General features: G+C 47.8%; 1 long non-coding RNA gene across 2 annotated transcripts; it reads left to right on the top strand.

Annotated features, from left to right (window-relative positions):
• The first annotated feature begins 12,249 nt into the window (after positions 1–12,249).
• Positions 12,250–19,007, top strand: LOC118229473. Of its 2 annotated transcripts, none has more exons than XR_004765674.1 (3): positions 12,250–12,404; positions 13,740–13,883; positions 17,792–19,007. It is a non-coding gene; the product is annotated as an uncharacterized LOC118229473 (long non-coding RNA). The 2 variants fall into 2 exon arrangements; XR_004765675.1 differs by having other exon boundaries at positions 12,250–12,368.
• The last annotated feature ends 1,173 nt before the right edge of the window (positions 19,008–20,180 follow it).

Below are 20,180 nucleotides of genomic sequence, written 5' to 3' on the forward strand. Positions count from 1 at the left end.
TATGTTTTTCTAGGGTTTTATGTTCTTTTGAAGACACTGAAGGAGGAACCGTTCTGTAATTTGACTGAGCAGTCATACTGTTGGGCGTTAAAAGTACCTGCTCATTAGAGATGCTCATTAGCGCCTGGGGTCTCCTTTCTTAACTGGCCGCTCCTGGCCCAGGTTGGGATGGGGAGGTCCCTCTGGAGTGTTTACCCAGCTTACTGGGAGAGGGACATGGGCAGGTCCCTCTCCTCTCAGTGGGGGGGGGGGGTGGGGGGGGCATTGAGGCAGGCCGTCCCGGACACGCCAGGATCCCAGCAAGGGGGCCCATCAAACCTTTGAAGAGGACGGGCGGACGGGGGGCCACACCGAAAAAACTGCTGCCCCTCGTCCTGGAGGCTCCACCTGGCCTGTCGCCGAGAAGATCCGAGAAATAATAAGAATTTCGGGGGGGTGGGGGGGGGTGGGGGGGCTGTGTGTCGTTTTGCTGGGCAGGTGAGATTCAGATGAGGCCAATGTGTGTACTGGAATGGGTCATAAGATAATGTTGCTTTACTTCAGCATGACCTGTCATGCACACAGGAAACGTCTATATGTCTGTATGGGCATATGTGCTTTAAAAAAAATAAAGCAATAGCAAGCACTGCATATTTGAAACGGGTGTTAGAGAGGGAAAAAGCACACTGCGTAATACTGATCCCTCCTACGACATGGTGAACACGACAATACCAAATTTACCAGTCGTCTTTGGGCTTACATTTAATTTTAAATTGGATGTTCCACAAATTCGTACATCCTGCACTTGACACTCCTACAAAATTCTCCTGACTGCTAAGAACGTTCACTCTTATTAAGTCCTGGCAAGAACGTCCTGCTCTTCAACAATAATGCTCTCTATGCGAGGCTGTTAAGCCGCTGGCCTGCAGCATTGGCAGGGCTGCATTGTACTTGTAATTGTTCGCAGTTTCTGAGTATCATCCAAAGCAATGGTACAGTACAGTAAAGCATGTAGCGTTCTCCTGGGCACTTTCAGAACAGCATGTACCGTAACATAATGCATCCGGATGCTTTGTTGTCTTTCAGGACCTTTGTGTTAATCTATTCAGGAGAACCTTGATTGCAATCTCTCTAAGATATGCTACTTTACACCGGTATATCTATCTGTAAAATCTGATACGTAATGACATAAAATGATCATGCGATCATGGGGTTGTGCTCTTATTATAGTTTTTTTTATTTCATTAGTACAGTACATCCCCTTTAGACCACACACGTGATTCATCAGACAATACTTTGAAAAGCTGTGAATTGTAAAGGCCACGCAATGGTGAACGTCCGCTATTTTGTCATTATATGTCTCCTGGCATCTGATGAGTCATTCTTGCTTTTGGAGGAACTGTGTCTGCCCATAGCCTCCCATTCAACGCCTAGGAACTCCAATCGAAGCCCACGCATGTAATTACTCACTCAGGGGGTAATTATTTAATTGCCCCTTTGCCGGGGACAGGCCACGGGGTCTTCGGGAGGCTGCGTTGGGGCAGATCCCGCCGAGCTCCGTAAATACCTGCCCTCCTCCCGCCCCGGTCTACTGCACCCGCCCCAGGAGCGCCAGCCCCCCCCCCCCCCAACACCCCCAACACCCCCCACCCCCCCCCCGAAACGCCACCCTACACCCCTCCACCCCGGCCGCAGAACAAAGGGGTTGGCCGGGGCGCTTAATGCGGGAGGGAGGGGGTTAATTTGGAGGGTAATAAAAGCCCGTCGCTTTGAACGACAAGTGTATTCCGTCCCTCTTTTTCTGCTCTCAGTGAAGCAGTGGAAGCAGATAGAGGCATCGGGTGAGCACCGCAAGCTACTCTGCAATGCAGGAGTTCAAAGCGACACCCAGTAATTGTGTTTTTTTGGTGGGGGATTCATTTTTTACACGATGTGGCACTTGCTGTTAAAGTTAGTTCTGAAAACACGTTTCTTTTTCCAGCAAACCTGTAGCGTAGTTTGCTCAGATAAACCAAGAATTCACAAATCTGCCTTCTGAAACATTGCTTGGTGTGTTTTCTAAATCTGGCTGAACACTTTTACCTTTTGGTTGGTTTTACACTGCTGATGACTTCTTGTCCTGATTGGTTACAGGTCACAATTGTAGGGTTCAGCAGTAATGATATTTTAAAGACCGGCCAGCCATGTGTGTCCTGTCATGCATATTGTGTATTGTGCAACCATATTATATCACTGGCCCATATGTGCAACCTACAGACTGACTTACGGCCAGGTCATCCTGTTTGAGCCCACCACCACAATGCACTCAGGCACATGCTGCCATCAGGAAAAACACACTTAATCATGAAGAGGGGTGGGGGTGGGAGGGGGGTGTCCTGTTAATGAGGGTGGGGGGCAGAGGCCAGAGCGTGATTCCGCGTCCCCTCTGCTATTCTGAGCGTGTCGTCGCGTGCGCCGCTGACCCCCCGGCAGGTGCAGCAGTGCGGGCCGTCCCGCAGACGCGGGAGTTCGCCGACCCGTTTCCGCGGTAACCGGGGGGCGGGGTTTCCTGCCTGCGATGGGCCCGATGAGCGCGGGGGCCCGAGTGGCGATCGCTACCCCCCCACCACCATCCCCCCCCCACCCCCCAAACATTTTCCTACTGTCCCATCGCAATGGAAAGCTGTCAAATGGCTCACACAGAGCAATGCTAACAAACATGACAGAACCAGGCATCCTGTTTGCCTTGATGTACAAAAATATTTTTGCACTGAGAAGTTTCTCATTAATTATATTATAATAATAGTACACATACAGTAAAAGTGCAACATAATAACGTATGCTTATCATGAGTGAACGTTCATCCATGATCGATAATTGTATTGAAAATACAACGCATTTTTCTTTCAGTGCCCATAAATCTATATTGGAAAGTTCTTGTACTGAAGACAAGTATTTATAAATCAACGTGGCTTTTGAAAGTTTAGTAAGAAAATTATGTTTGATTCATTTTTGATTAATTGAACTGGTAAGTGAAGAAGATCGCTATGGTGTTTGAGATATGAACAGAAAGATGTCCATTTAATGTTGAGAGCAAAGGAAATAGAAAAATTGAAGAAAAATGGAAAAAATAACATTTAGTCACAAAAAAAACATACATTTAAAAACACTGTACTGTACCATCACATCATGTGATGAAGTTTAGAGCCCGCTGCAAAAAATAAAAGAAACAAAAAACAACACGAATTACGAAAATGGTGAGGGAATATTTTAGTTGCTGCTTCCTGCGTGCGTTCGCACTCAAAAAAATAATAAACATGAAAGAATGTCATCAGCTAATGTGCATTAGCTCTGGGACGGGAGAGAGGACAGACAGCAGCGGAGGCTGGCGGCCATTGTTACCTGCAACAATAGCGCCGCCATTGAAGCCTCGGTACTGTGTCCAGGGGACCTCGGACGCAATCCCACCGATCCTCAAATTAAGAGAGAGATAATGGAGGACCGTGCTCCAGTGAATGTCCCTGGTCTCTTCATGCGTGTCCGCGTGTGTTTGGGGGGGTGGGGGGGGCGAGGGGGGGGCGGAGTTTCGGCACAATGGGAACACGGGACGATCTTTGTGTCTTCCGCGCTCGGACCTCCGAAACCTCAGCTGTGGAGTGGCCCGGCGGAGAGAGGGGGCTTGTTTGTGTCCCGCCGGGCACTCGACCTGCTTTGCGTTCATTGCAAAATAATGCCAATAAAAATAGACTTTTGTCTCTCGGGACACTGTTCCCGGACCCTCGTGCGTCTGGTAATTGCCCCAATTAGCTCTAGAATTAGGTAATTTCTCGTGAAGAGGCCCAGATTCATAATTTGGCTTGTTAGGGAAAAAAAGATGGAGTGGGTGTTCAAAAAGAAACTGCGCACGCAGACAGAGGGATCCGATTGTCTTTTCTGCGGCCGGCATTGGGCCGCTTTCGTTCATTAATCTTGTTCTGCAATTTTAGCTGAGGGCGCGTATTAATCAAGCTGGGTGCACAGTTTTTGTTGTTGCTGAATTGCGAACCGTCCCGCTTGAGACAGTGAAGTAGGCCCCCGTTCCTTTTCGCCTAATACTCATGCTTTGTTTTTTTTTTCACAGAAAGCAGGGACCTGGAACCATCTGTATGTTTTGTCTTTTTTCTTTTTTTTTTTTTGAAACCCAAATGGGTCTACGTGAGTTCAGCAGAACACCCAGATTGCGGTGACATCTGTGTTTGTATGAGGCCTTACAACACGCAGGCCGGATATTGATTCTGCTTCAAATCATCCTGAATATCTTAATATTTAAGGCCTGAAATATTACTATCAGTAACCCCTGTGGTCTGGAATTTCAGTGGGGAGACTCTCTCAGCCACTTTAATTGAGGAATTTAAGATTCCGGTGGGTAGAGCTTGTTGCATTTTATTGGTTGTGTCACATTGCGGGCTAAATGATTTTATGGTAGCCATAAATGAAATGCGTGTATATCCTGAGTAGTCCTGGCAGTTTACCATCCTCCCTGTTATCAACGAAAGGGCCCATTGCTCTGAATGTCTCAACAGAACAAATAGTCATGAAATGCCGGTTTCCTAATCTGCAGTATTAACTCTGAGGCCTCATTACTGTATGTCTGGCATTTAAAAAAAAACCGTGTCATCTCACCAAAAACATGTGTGGTTTAGTGGTGGACACCTAGTAGAACGCATAGCTGCCGGTTCTCATGTTGAAATGTGTGCGTGTGTGCAGACAGGTGTACATGCGTGTGTGTGTGTGTGTGTGCATACGTGTACACGTCTGGGGGGGAGGGGGGGTTCTGGGGGGTGTTAGGTCTCCAAGCTGTCAATGCACAGTGTTCTCTTTGACCTCAAAGGCTGCAGGAACACAAAGCATTCTATTCAGACAGGCAGGCAGGTTTGGCACCGCTTGGCAGATCAAAGGGTGCAATGCCCCCCCCCCACCCCACTGTGGTGCAGACAGCGAGGCCCCCCCCCAAAAAAACTGCTCGTCCTGCAGTGTGTGACCACAGTTCGGGATAAAGACGAGGTGAACAAAACAGGGCACTGCTTCAGTGGCAGCAAACTTTAAAAACACAGCATTTTAATCAATCTGCTCTCCGCTCTCCCAGGCAAACAGTGTCTGGGGAATCCTTCCACGCCATGTTTTAGTATAGGGCCAACTGGAAGGCTAACGCTGGCCTCCACTCTGCGTTAACCCTTTGAAGAGTAGGTCTTTCGTAAGTGGATGTTTTTTTTTTCAGATTTTCAAGTCGGTGTTCTAGAACTCCAGTAGTGATTGTTACATCAGCGTTCTAACTTTCAGTTAAGAACATTCTAATCACATATTTTTGATCTTACGCCTGAAAGGGTTAATACCTGAAAACAAAGCCAAACACCTGTGGCTTCAGGCATGAATCAGTGGGCTGTCCACTTTAAGCCATTCTCACTCTAGGACTCCATTGGAAGACATTGGCACATACTGACATTAAAAAAATGCTTTATTGCCAACATTCATATTATCAGAAATATAATGTTGTATAGAAACCCATATAATAACATTAAATGAAGACTAGTGTAGATACACAAATTGACAAAATGGAGCCAAGATTGTAAAATGTGTTAGATTAGACAGTATGCGTAGGTTGTAGTATAAAGCTGGTCAGTGCTGATGGGCTGAAGATGAAGAGGTGTGTTTTCATTTTTTAAGCAAGCAGAAGGTGATGGCTGTACATATTCATGCTACCAGGAATGGGCAAAAATAAAGCACGAAAATGTATTCTGTCTGAAAATATGTCCAAAATAAGCAGATTTATAAATTAAAATCAAAGTGGTGCAGGTGTATGTTGTTTTGCAGGTGGCACAGAGCTACTGTATAAACCAAACAAAAAAGGTGAGCAACCAATATTACATACTGTATGAAATACTGCATCCAAATCCAAATACAGTCATATCAAGCACTGCCTCTCCCTGTATGTGAGTGCACAATCCTGCTAACGTTTGTAATTATTTAAAACATAACATTCATATTACCGTGGTATGAGCAGAAAGACAGTAGATCAATACTGTAATAAGAGCGGGAAGCAGATCAAAGGCCAGTCCGTCGTCTGAATCAGCGTCCTCCCTGAGGCGAATGAGCCCGTCGGTGTTTCTGTTTACCTCCGAGAAGCCGCTCTCCACCCGATAACCCGACGCGACTCGCCGTCCCTCGGCCATGACTCAAAGTCATTAGGTGGCCCAGGGACCCCAGGGGACCGCTCTCGTGCCCCCCCCCCCCCCCCCAAAGTCATTCCATAGCCGTAGACTAAGCTTTAAAAAAAACCCACCACTTCCTACCAAAAAGTGTCCGCTTGGGGACGGCCCGTTTGATCTTTGGATTCCCCGGGAGAGGGGCCGCTTCAAAGGCGGTGACACTGGCACACAGGGCAAGAGTTTCCGAAGCGGCTTCAGTTACAGCGAATACAATATGGCAGGAACGGAGGGGACGGGGGCGGGCGGGACGGACTGGGGGGGGCGGGGGGCGAGGGGGGGTTAGACATCCCACAATTCTTGATCCGTGTCACCCCGAGAAAGCGACAGGCGGGAGGAAAAGAGAGGGAAAGAAGGATGCGGGGTTACGGAAAGGTGACACCCAGTCTCGCAGCGCTAAGTCCCTGACAAATTACCTCTCTTTTTTTTCGGGGCTGTCCGACTTGTCGAGGGGTCAAAGGTCGGGGGGCCGTTGGGCCGCCGTACCTGCAGGGCTTACCGGCGAGCGCGCATATTTCATGTTTCATCCCCTGAATGGCGGGTGCACAGTTTTTCCCGCTACATTTAAAAGCGCGGTAGAGAGGCACGTAAGCCCCACAACTTGGACCCTGAAGTGCATCTCAGATACAGCAGTCACCTGACACTGCAGTCAATACAATACAACCAGCCTTTGATCTGTTCTGATTAGTTTTACACCATCATACCTTTCAAAGGCTTTTGGGATTTTTTGCCCCTCAGGTGTGGGACATACACGGCTTTGAGCCTTCAGTCCGGCGTGATATCACCTTTACGGCTCCAAACAGGAAGCGAACTACTCACACAAACACGGTGAGCTGCCTAAGTTTGGTTTGGCAGTGGGACGTAGGTACTTAGCCCTTTTTAAATAACCTGGATACACACCTGATTGCGGCACTTGGCACGTAGGCCGGGTCGTGTGTGCAGAGAGAACGGGGTAAGTCACCAATGGGTTTGCCCCTTGTCCTAAACTCGAACAAATTCTGACTAAGTAAATACGGCAGCCCAACTGATAAGTCATTTTTAAACATTAGCCCTGAGCGGCAGTGTGCCATGTGACCGGTTTGAATACAAGGGCAGAGGTACATAGTCGGTGACCCAGGATGGCCCCAGTCATTCACATTAACCTATGGAGGAGACTTTCTCATAGGCTGCCCTGCTACACAGCCTGCCCCACCCCGTACCCCCCCCCCCTTCCCCTGCCCCCAGCAGTCAATGGCTCAACCCCCGACCGCCCCCCCCCCCTCCCCCATCCTACACCTCCCCCCCTCCTCCCCAACCCCCTGCCAAATCACCTCAGATTCAGTTACAGTTCGGCAACGTTACGAAACACAAAAGGCTGGAGAATAATAGCGTTATTCCAGTTTGCGTGTCTAGGTGAGCTGTTTTAATTATCGCTGCTTTCGCGTGCGCTATATGGTTTCAGGCACCGGGGACTTCATCTGTTAGAAAGTGGTGTCAGTGCTTCGCTGGAGGGGCGTAAGGTGACACGTTTAAGTGGGTCCACCGCGCCACTGCGCCTGGGTGGGAGGGGCCTCCTGCAGCTTCCAAACAGGCCAGGAAGGGCACGGGATTGGCTCAGCTGCACCACGGGAGTGCAGAAGTGCTGGGATTGGATCCCCAGCTACCAGGAAGTGTAGAAAGGGCTGAGATTGGATTCCCTGCTCAAAGGGAATATGAAAAGTGATTGGAGGCCTTTTCTCAGAGATTTCCTCTTACTCAAATTAGGTATATCTCCAACCATGCAGGACTACCACATTAGGTCTGGGTATTGTAGAAAACATATTAGGGCAGCAGCACAACAGGGGTGTCTAACCCTGGCTGTGGAAAACCATAGGGTCAGCGGATTTTTGTTTAGAAATCTTACAAACCCAGGTGAGGGAACTGTGTAATAAACAGCTCTAATTGATCAGGCACACCGGTAAAAAGTGTCTCTGTGTGTGATGTGGCACGGTGAGCTGTTCGTTTCCCCTCCTCCTGAGGTGACTCTGGACGAGGACGTTTCACAGGTACCTCGCTGGGTCTCCAAAAACGAGTGCCGCCCGCGCTTAAAATTCCAGAAGCGTCAGCGTCGCATCGCGTCCCCCGGCGCTCTGCCAGATCTTTCATTTCGGCGTCGAATTATACGATCTTGTAAAAAGGGCAGAGCAGACACGGCGTTCGGCACAAAACCGTAATTCACTCCAGGAGCTGAATATGAGCGGGGCTGCAGCCGACGTGCGGAGGGCGAGAGAATCCTCGTTACGTTCACTCTGCCGCAATAAACAAAAGCTCTGCCTCAAAACTAAAAAACGCAATTTTGATAGCATCAGATCTGCTCGGTATCGGATGAGTCACCGGACGAGAAGGGAGAGACGAAGGCCTGTCTGGCAAACAAACTGGGACCGTCTGCCTATTTATGGAACGTGTTCCGACCCAGGCCGAGGCTGATGTGTTTGACGCCGGTGTTTTCTCGGGCCTGATATTCTCTGGCTGTCGAGTGGGGTGGGAGAGAGAGAGAGAGAGAGAACTCACAAAGGCGTTTTTTGAGTGAGCAAACTGAAAGGAGGCAGCGATGACTCACGAGGGAACGCTTTTGAAAAGGAACTGTAAACTCACCTGACAGTTGCAGCTTCTTCTGCTCCCGCCACGCCCGTTCCCCAGGTCCCCGCTGGGGGGGGAGGGGAACCCCGCTGAGGAACCTGCTCTCCTTGCAAAGATCCGACCCCACGGTCCAGATCGCATCCGGCTGTGCCAGTGACCGCCAGTAACCGCACTGCTGTACAGCTGGGCTGGGAAGTAATGGGCATCTGGCTGCATGCACGGTGAAATATGTGCTACGGTGCGCCCTTCAGAACTCAAATTAAATCAAATCCGTTCTATTTGTATAGCACTTTTTTTTTACAGAGAACGGTCAAAATGGCAGAGTAACATAAAGAAAATTGTGCTTAAAACCAGGCCTGAACCCCCAAAAACCTAGCAGGCCTCCTGTTACTGCTGGAAAGACAGGGGACATTTTTTAGTTAGAGAGAAAGTAGCATAGCTTTGCATAGTTTATTCTGTAGATATTTGACATGTACTTCTTAGTTCTTTAGCTCCAATTCAGTAACCTGAAGGTCCAGTTCCCTAAAAACCTACACCCAGTCGGTTACCAGTTCTGTTCAAACTTAAATATAATAGATCAAAAAAGGGTGTGCCTTTTATGGCAAAAATTCCATGAAGAGAGCACACTTTCTGTGCCTTCCATTTTTTCACACGCAACTACATTTTTTACTTCTGTCAATTTTTTGGGTGCCCTTGGAGTCACTAACAGAATACAGGATCAGGATGCCTGTCACAAACACGTCCAGCAGTACCTCATTGTACCCCAACATCATTGCTGTCTCTCTCTCTCTATCTCTCCCTCTCTTTCTCTCAAATTCAAATTCAAATGGCTTTATTGGCATGACGTAACACTGTACATATTGCCAAACCAAACATTGAAAAGCTAAGCATTAATTAGAAATCATACTACAGTAAATAGTAGAAAATACAGTGGATGTATCTCTCTCTCTCCGCATCTCTCTCTCTCTCTCTCTCTCTCTCTCTCTGCCCCCTCTCTCTCCCCCCCCCCCTGCTTGTTTTGTAGGTGTAATCTGCCCCCCACATCAGCTGTAATGGTATAATGGGCTGCTGGTTTGTTCTCTTCGTGTGGTTGCTGCAGATCGTATCACAGGCGCCACTTCAGGAGGACCTGTGGAAAATGACAATTTGCCTTCCGGCCCGTGTCCCGCGCCGTTTTTCGGCGAATTGTGTGGTCCGCTATGGGAACTGGCGCGGTGTCGCCTGCGCCTCTGTTTGTTTAGGGGGGGGGGGGGGGTCGCCCGTTGGCCCGCTCGGCCCACGCCTGCCTGTCACATCTCATTTGTGAGCTTGGCGCGCGGGGTACGGATGGAGAGCCTCTGATCTGGTTTTGGGGTGGGGCGGGGACGCGGACCGGTAAATTGGTCCCTGCCGAAACGGGGGGGTGGGGGGGGGGGGGGACTGGCGTCTTCGGGCTGCAGGATGCCCGTCCTGCCTCGCCGTCGCCCAGGAAGAGGGGTTTTTGTTTTCCCGTGGTTTCCCTCGCTATTAGCCAGGGAAACCACAGGAGCTACTCATGTAACCACTTGAAAGGGCCTTAGCGTTGAATGCACCGAATAAGTATGGGGGAGAAACAATAAATAACACAATGGCAAAATAACCTGATATTTTATTTAACAGCAGACATCAGTTCAGTTCAGTCAAAGCACTAAGACTGTAGAACATAGTTTAATGTTGAAAAGAATACTTAAAAATGCCCAGTGGCTTATGTGATTATGTAATGCTTTGGTAATGCTAATTTATGAGCTCTTAGTTACAGTTCAAGTCAGTTAAAGAACTTAGCACTAGGCACTTGTCCTAAGCATTGTAGGCCTGTGCAACCGTTAAAACCCATTGAATATGAGTAGCATTTTGGCAATATGGCAAAAGAGAGGTAGGAAACATTCTGCTTGTGGACTGTGGAGTGAAAAACAGCCAGGACTGGCAGTCCACGCTTCAGAGAAGATTGCGTGCTTGCCTGTACTCCCTTAAAATCATGCAGGACACTGAGGTGATGAGACAAGCTTTAAAATCCTATTTGGCAATTTAAACTTTTGGCTAAAACTTGGTTTATGATGAAAAAATTATTCACTGAATGTTGTTTACATAAATTAACCTGCTAAACCGGCTTAATACGCATATACACTGATTCCAGCTGATACACGTCTGTGAACTGAGGCAATAAGTGTGTTTATAATGAAAAGGGGTTATGATTCGCTCGTGATGCTGGGTTTGAAATGAACGGGGGAAAACGCTCTGATGAATGGGTGAGAACGAATAGTGCGCCCGAAAGGCCATTGTGTTCTCATAGCCCCGCCCCCCTTTCCACGGAAACGAGTAAGCGTGTCCCCGGCGGATCAATCCGGAGCGGAGCACCTGTGTGACGGCCCACGCGGACGGTTTCCGGGTACTGGGGCGTAATCGGGGGGGGGTCAGGCGGCTCTGACGTGGGCCGGCGAGAGATAGCGCCCCTGGGCTCCAACGGTTCCTCAAGGCGGGAGCCCCTGATAAGGGCTCTGGGACGCTCTCTCTCCGCGCTCCCGGGCCGTGCGATAGGCACGCGTCTTTCTCAGAACCCCCCTGGGACCGGGCGGCCCTCGGGCCCTCGCTTACGTTTTTCTCAGGAGCTCGACGGCGACCCCCTCGACGTGAGCCACCTTGGGGGGTACGAGGCAGGCCGCGCATTATCTGGATCTGCAGCGGCTCCCCCTCTGAGATACGGGGCTGCGTGCCGGTCACAGATGAACAGCCTTTTGGCTGCTGCTGTAATTCATTCACTGTGTCCTTACTGGGGGGCAGCTGGCAACAGCCATTAACCAGCCGACCGCATCGCTACAGACGTTCACAGCACGAAGCGAAATAATGTATTTACAGTAGCAGCTACGCTCTTAAGACTAGTGTTCGAAAAATAAAATAGTCGCATAAGATTATGTCTGAAAAAGAGAATAAAAATATAAAAAATATATCTATATCTATGAATTGTAGAGATATAGGATACATACTAGCGTAAGACATTTTTGGAAATGTGTGAATGAATCCTTGTGACTATAAGCAGCCATTTTAACTGCGGTGGTGGTTTCTAACTGGTGTATTGCCGGTGCAGGAATGGCTTAGAGGGAAAGGAGGGACAGTCAGTCATTTAAGATGGACCGAAACCCAAAGCCAGGAGATTAAATCAACGTGTACGCACGTGGGATTATGCCTAATGGCCCCAGCGTGCCACATTAACGGACAAACAGTCGCCTTTTCTTAACGGCAGGAAGCCAGCGATTAGCGGGGCCTGCTCCAGTCGCGGGCCAATCCCAGGGCTCTCCTGGCTGCCCCCCGCGGACGAGGACACGGCGTCCCGGCCGTTGAGGGGAGCGGAGGACGGGGGGGGGGGGCGGGACGCGGGGCAAACGGTGTTATCTGCGGAGGGCACATTTGGCCCCAGACAGGCCGGTGTACTTCCGCGTGCCCCCAGGCTTCGTCCCACGTCCACAGGCGACGATAGAGCCCACGGGCCGTTGGGGCGACCGAGAGGAGACGTTCCCGACGAGGCCCCCCGAAAACGAAATCTGAGCGCGGACGGAGGTGGGATCCAGTGTCTGCTGACTCAGGGCACGTGAGGTCAGGCTCAGGCTGGGGGTTGAGAGCAGGGGCGCTGGGTTAGGCTCTCTCCTTCTGCGGGGAGAGAGGCGGTTTCGTGTGGCGGTTGGGGAACCCGGCTTGTGAACTCGGGTCGTTGTAGCTCAGGGTTGCCCAGTCCTGTTCCTGCATATCTACCATCCTGTAGGTAGGTCAGGGTTGCCCAGTCCTGTTCCTGCATATCTACCATCCTGTAGGTAGGCCAGGGTTGCCCAGTCCTGTTCCTGCATATCTACCATCCTGTAGGTTGGTCAGGGTTGCCCAGTCCTGTTCCTGCATATCTACCATCCTGTAGGTTTTCATCTGAACCCGAATCTGGCTTGCCTGAATCTCCTAATTAGCAGCTCAACGAGATCTGTAGCTGTTGAATGAGGTGTGCTTTTTGAGGGTTAGGGTTAGGGTTGAGTGAAAACCTACAGGATAGTGGATCTCCACTGAAAGGGGCAGGCAGCTCTGTTGTTGGTTCAGTTCCCTCATTGAATGGTTGCATATTTGATTGCTATACGTAAAGCTGAGTTCTCTCAATAAATATAGATCTGTGTAAATGCACATCTATATAAACGCTTTAATAAAAAATAAAAAAAAAACAACAACAACAAAAAAAAAACAACTGTATGTTGTTCCAGATAATAGCATCTGCTAAATGCTGAAACGTGAATGAAGCTGAAACCGCTTTATATTATGAACTGTGTCTGGCAGAAAATCATTACGCTATGCTATACTATTTTGTTTATTATTTCTGTTTATTTGAATTGTAGCAGCTAAGACAGGTCTGCTCATTTACATGAATGGCCCGAGGAGATTTAGCGGTTAAGGAAAGCATGAGATTATATTACCAATCAGGTGCCCACGCTACTTTGGGCGAAAGCCAAAGAGATTCCATCCAACTTTCTGAGAACCCAGTGAGAAAGGAATGGGGAAATCTATCATAAATAACAACCATGTCTCTTAAACTCATCAGCAGTAGTCAATACCACGGTTGGTAAACAATGTTGTGAAGTAAAAAAATCTCGTACAATTTGAATACCAGGCATTCATGTGAAGTCTGAACTGCCTGGAGAAAAAATAACAAGGTTATTATATAGGTTAGGTACTTTTTACATTACATTTTTTTTTTTACTATACAGGTACTGTATTGATGCTGTGCCAGCTGCTGCTAGACGTATGCTTCACATGCTATGGAGAGCTAATGGCTATTACTGCTGTATGCAAGTGCAAATGAGTTTTTAATGCACCATTTTGGATTATAGTCATGTTATTCTGATAGTCTGGTATTTTTTTTTGGTTTGTCACACTTCTTTGCCCTGACAAAAACAGCACTTGCAACTGAAGGGATTTAACCAAGGAGCAGACTGCAGAACTGACTAAACACACAGAAACGTTGCAGCACTGTGGGAAGCGTCTCAGAAACCCAATTAAATTCCAGTCATACTTCCATAAGGGCAAAGATAATGATTCCAGGTAAGGCTTCTAAGACTTCTAAGCTAGCCTTGGGCTTGTTCCTTGTTCCACGTTCCACAGAGTGCTTAAGTCAAGCACTTCTTATAGAAACCGCTTCAAGTGTAAACTGTCATGTTTCAACAAACAAAACAGGAAGCTGATTGGCTTCCTACCACCTGTTACCCAAGCTTATTTCATTCTAACCCCCACCCCTTGCCTGCACAGGTGCCATTTTGTAATGTTTGCTTTGCACCCCAGAGGTAGAAACTGACTTTAATGGGAATGACTTTGACTAATCTAGCTGTGGAATCTGATGCTAAGCCCCTTAATGAATGCAGCTATTTCTGTGTTGTATGAGGAGCAGCCTATTTACAAGACAATGGATTCTCATGAAGCTCATGCTTATTAGTCATTGGCCTTTGTTTCATTTCATCTATTTATGTCATCTCATTATTAATATGTGTGCAGTACACCTTGTATTAGTGTGCGTTCCCAAAGGCCTGCAGGCTCTGAGATTTAACTGTCGCACAGTCGATTAAATAACACCATCCTGCCCGAATTTCAAAAGACCGCAGCCTGTATTTACCTGCATGATACAGTACATCCAGTGGCAGGAGGCATACAGTAAAAACCACTTACCTCAGCATATATGGTAGTCTCATGAAATCAAAGCACAATCCTTAATCTAAAACTGAACCGCGTTAATGTTGTTTTCAAGTGCACACTGTTCACCGACGTGAAGCAAATGAACTAAATTAACTGAAATCCACCAGTGACATTTGGATCATGTTTCCTGGTAGTACCTGAAATGCATTGCTGTCTCAGACCCTAACATGAGGAGGGATAATTAAAAATGAATGCTAGCTTTTTCTCCAACCTCTGGACTTTTTCACTTCTCTATCATTCACTCAGTTTGGTTTGATTTGGTTCATTCCTGCTGTTGAATTATGCTTTTTACCTAGTATATAGCTGTCTATTTCAAGAAAGGTGTAGGTATAATTCAATTGGGCCAGTATTAAGAAAGATCAAGAATTAATTAGAGATATCAAATACAGGGTTTCCAAGAATTGAGTCTAACACCACCGATGTGTATGTATATAAAAATGTCATGTTCAGCCAGCAGCACTTGGGTGAAGTTATATTATTGGAAGAATTTAATTAGTATTGAATACTGAACAAAGGTTTGCAGCCACAAAATGGTGAACGGCTGCAAGCCGAGCTGAGAGCCGATCTTCTAGATTTCGTTCAGACGGGCGCAGGTTTCGCATTCCGGAGGGGCTGAAGGGCGTGCTGCGCGCTGCCGCGTGTGTTTGCTCACCTGCGCGAGCTGTCCCAGCATGCACCTGCTCTCGCCCCGCGCGCCGCGCCGTCACGTGTTCACACGCTCGCTCCCGCGGCCGACGGAGGTCGGGGCCGAGGCGATGCCGCGGGCGGAGCGCCAAGGATGCCGCCGCTGGTGCCAGCTCCGTGCCAACGCCCCTGCCCGCAGCGCCCGCTTCGCTTCAAGACAAACGCAAACGCTTGGCGTGAGAGGCCTGCGCTTAGCTCTGGACACTGCGGCACTGTCGGGGGCAGCTCGGGGCTTTTCCTGTCTCTCCAAGCCCTGTTTTCCCAGAATTCCCTGGTCCGTCCCGGTGATACGGGGACCCACAAAACACAGAGAAGTGCGAAAGGAAGCATATCGTTGGCCGCCCAGCCTCCGCAGCCTAAACACGGCCTTTGGGGGGGAGATGGTTGCTGTCACCCACGGGGGACGTTTGAATCAGGCCCGTTGGGACGGACGAATGAGGCGGGGCGCCCGTGCCCGGGTGCACCGGGAGGCCACGGCGTGCGCGGTTTGAAAAATAGACGTCTCTGGAAGCGCATTGTCCAGGCCCACTCAGCAGGACAATAGCCGCCCGGCTAACAGCCGCTCAAGAGCCTTCCGAGTGAGCGCTTCTGCAGCTGGGTGCGTTTCCCCGAAGAGCCACACTTTCCCTGAGTCCAGCAGGAAGCTACAGCCAGCGCTGTGCTGGAGCTGACTTTATAACCCAGGCAGAGTTCTCATTGTTTTATGGGAGGGGTGATTATTTTTCCATTTTTTTTCTCCCGAAAAAAAGATTTTGGCGCTGATTTTTTTTCCTGCCGTGCTCCTCTGAAGCTGATTGAATTGCCGACGCACACATTCGTTTTCCAGTACGGTCTTTCCGATCACAGGAAAGCATACCCCGCGTGGCTGTGACACAGGGTGTACTGTAATGTGACCCGTCAGCACCTGGCTATTAGAATGTAGTCCACAGCTTCCTGGTTGCCTCTGATTCGCTATCAATGCTCATCGCTACAGAAACCAGCGTGCCGGTTTGAGCGATTCCGGCAGGCATGGCCGTGGGTATCGAGGACCCGGGGGAAAGCTCTCTCTCCATTTCAAAGGGCTCGTGTGTGAGAGTGTGCGGGGTCAAGGGCAGATAAAGGTGTCCGCGGTGTGAAATGGCTAGCGTTAGCCTAGCACCAGTCTCTCTGGAGCCTTTCGGGGAGGCAGTGCATTACCAGTTGAAAGGGACTTGCAGTCACCTGCTGCACCTGTTCCACCAGTTTGGTTCAGGAGAATTATGGTACTCTCCACATGGGTTATTGTCTCTCTCTTTTTTTCATGAACCTGTCCTGGCTTTGTTTTTCTTCTTTTTTTTATAGTCCTCGAATAAAGAGATGGCAGAACAGACACTCTTAATCAAAGCATGAACAAACAGGGTAAAGAATGATGTATAAAGAAAGGAAAGACAGGAAGAGAGTTCCCAGAATGCAGAGGGAGAGGAAATGGTGATTGCTTTGCCTCTTTGTGTAAATTTATCTATTGAGCAGATCGACAAGTTTTGATGTTAGATGTGTAGAACTTGAATGGCAATCTATGCGTCAAGTAAAACTGAAACTCAGAGTACTTTAATTTCAGCTACAAACTTGAAAATGAAATATTCTGTGGTATCTGCAGAAATATCAGGAAGTGGTTTTTGATGCAGAGCTGTCAGTGTGTGGGACAGCTTGCCAGGTCATGTAGTAGATGTAGAGGCCCAAAGAGTGTTCAAGTCCAAAGTTGATGCAGTGCTAGATACTCTCCAGTATCTAGGTAAATAAAGAGTACTAGATACTCTCTAGTTTTTTGGTAAATGGTGAGTGTAGATGGGCTGAATGGCCTGTTCTTGTCATTATGTGTTCTTCTGTCTTCTTGCGTTTAATATATTGTAAATATGTGGCTGTTTTTGAACATATAATAAAAATGTTTCACAGCAGTGTATTTTTTAATACATATTGCAATATCTTAAAGCTGAATTCATTTGTGCATTTTCCCATACATATTTTCAGTATATTAATTTGTCTTAAGGCAACAACTAGCTTAATTTTTTTCAGTTTCAAATTTAGGAAAATCCTTTCTTTGTGTGTGTTTTTTTTTTTTTTTTTTTGCAATGTTATGCAACAAGTAATTTATTTTAAGCACTTGCAGCATCCTATCAGGCCACACGACATGGAGGAGGCTCTGTGTCCGCGCCTCTCTGCGCTCACAGAAGGACCGTGGCCCTGACCCGGGCCTCTCCGTTCCCCTCTATATTTGGGACCGTCCCAGCAGAGAGCACCGAAGAGAATGAAAGTTCAAGGCAATGTAAACACTGACAGGCCGTAACCTTAAGCTGCTGTTTGAGCTGCCAGGCCTGCCTCTTGTTCTCTGAACCCCATTGTTCTCCCTCAGCAGATAAGATACGGCCATTGGCAAGCACCAGTGTAAGGCCCAGAAAGCCCTGGGGGGGGGGGACAGGTACAGCACATTGTCATGGAGTTTCACAAGAGAGTATTTCATGCATTTGGGGAGGGGGGGGGGTGGTTGTGGGGAGGAGGGGGGGGGGGGTTGTCTCTGCCCTTTTGTGTGCTGGACCTCTTGATCTATGGTTTCCTCTTTTTAGCTCGACGTCACAGAACTTTCAAAGGGGCGCGTGCAAACAAGGGAGCTCCGTCCCTCGGACCACCGCGAAACGAGACGAAATTTGAACGGCGCGGACTTCAAACGTTTCCGGTCTGAGGGATGGAGAGGGGCCGGTCTGACGCAAGCAGCAATGCATCGCCATTTTTATCTTTATGTTCGTAAACAACTGTGTTCTTTTCACAGCCAAAAGGGCACAGATGTCGCTTTCCAATAGCGAGGATACGTTATTAGCAATAAAGCAAATCCTAATGAAACCATCTTTCACAATACATGTCACAATTACAATTACAGACTTATTGTATAAAAATGAAAAAAAGCAATCTGAGCTTCCACTGGTGCTTCAAACTGGGTGAAAAAAGTGGGGTTTTTTTCTTTTGTTACGGGCTATGGATCTTGTACTTTTATGGTTTTATTGTGATAAAAAAAAAATAGGACTGCTTTCAATAAGAAGTGGGTTGGTCTATTGGACGAGCACCTGCAAACAAGTGACACCTTTTGTTCCCGGACTTTTAGCAAAACCAGAGAGTTGAGTTTGAGAAACACTCACCTCAGGGAATAAGCGATAGCCATCGAACCATTACAACTGCTCCAGATGGGTCGATTTACAGAGACTGTACAACACACCTTGTGATTGAAATTCTAGCATAATCCGTCACAATGAGACAGCTCCATTCACACTCGGGCCGGAACTCTCTCTGTCCCCAATGGCTTGGTGTTTACCTCTAGGGTTCGGGGTGGTCATTTTCGCAGATGTAAAAATGGGAGCTTGCGCTGCATTTAGAACGTTTGCGCGGTCGAATTCAGCGGGGAACGGAACAGAATATTGGCAACCGTCGAGCGCTTCGCGAGCGTTCGTCGTGTTTGCCGGGCTGTCGAACGACCGACCCGCTCTTTTGCCGGGGCATAATTTATTAGCATTTTGTCACGCCCTGGTGAAAAGGTAGGCTGATGTAACCTTGCCTGAACCTTCGGGAGCTGAGGGAGAAAAGAAAAAAAGAAAAGAAAAAAAAAAAACGTGATTTACCGCCAGCCCTCGCTATTTTACCTCGGTCCGGCGTTTATTCCTTGTCGGCGGGTGAATGGAATGAGCGATGACAATGCCAGTGAATGGGAGACCTGGTCCGTTGGAAGTGAAAGGCACCGCAGCAGGTCCAGGGGACGACAATAACCAGGTTCTCCCTCTCCTGGTCTTCACACATTCCACGCTCCACACACACACAAAAAAAAAAAAGAAGTTGGGAGCAAAGAAGGACAGCGTAGTGCAGAATGACAAATCTTTTTCCGCCAGACAAAAAAAAGAAGCTCACACTGTTTGTTTAGACCCAGGTGTATTTTTTTTTTAAACTGCCAATTTAGCCGGGGCAAAAAAAAAAAAAACCATGGCAACGTTGCCTGTTAAAGGGAAAGTCACTCAAGCACTCGCAGAAGCTCACTCAGGCAGAACATATGCTGTTCTGATTGTAATTATATATTTAATTTTGACTATATATATTTAATTTTTTTTTGTTGAACCTGAAGACAAAATGTGCCTTCATTGTGTGCGCTGAGTTCAGGGAGAATTGTGAAAGAAAGGATTGCGAGCATTACTTAAAACATTCATTTTTTGGCTACTGTTCTTCGAAAGACGCATACAAGGTCTTTTTCAATCATAAAAACTCTTTCATTAAGCATAGTCCGCTGTTTTATCCTGGCTGTTTGAATGTTCATCAAATGCAGTGTTCTCTTTTGGGTTATGGTATTCTACCAAATCAGACATTCCCCACCTGCCTGTCACAGTTTGTGACCTCATTAATACCAGATTGGCAGCTTCATTAAGCTAATCATTAAGTCAGCGTAAGCGCCGCAGTGACAGAATAAGACATGTTTATAATGACTTCTTTGTGATTCACTTGATGGCACAAAAAAAAAAAATATGTTGGTACACGCATTCATCTTCCATTGTGTACTTTAGATGATGATGGCTATAAACAAAATCAAAGCTAAAAATGAATTCCAGTCTGCACAGTCTACAGTTGTGGTTTACACAGGTTTGTCAGGCGTGCCTTTGCTATTATATGACACCGACTGGTGCAGTTAATCATAAATAACATATAAATTTTATGGGTTTCGCTCAGCTCTCTGTGGTTAGGGGAGGGCTCGATTTTACATGATTGTTCGGTTGAGAATGCTGATGCAACAATCACTGCTGGGAATCGATGGCAACGGAGTTCTAGAACACGGACATAGAATTTTGAAGCCCTGGGATACGGAATACTGGAAAACGGGTATAATAACAAATACAGGCTCAACCCAGGTCTTTCTCCTGTGAGAAGAATAGGGGGGCAGGGGGGCACAGTAAAATGATCAGTGTTAAATCAACTCTTTCTGTT

The sequence above is a fragment of the Anguilla anguilla genome, chromosome 6, assembly GCF_013347855.1.
Source record: "Anguilla anguilla isolate fAngAng1 chromosome 6, fAngAng1.pri, whole genome shotgun sequence".
Taxonomy (NCBI): domain Eukaryota; kingdom Metazoa; phylum Chordata; class Actinopteri; order Anguilliformes; family Anguillidae; genus Anguilla; species Anguilla anguilla.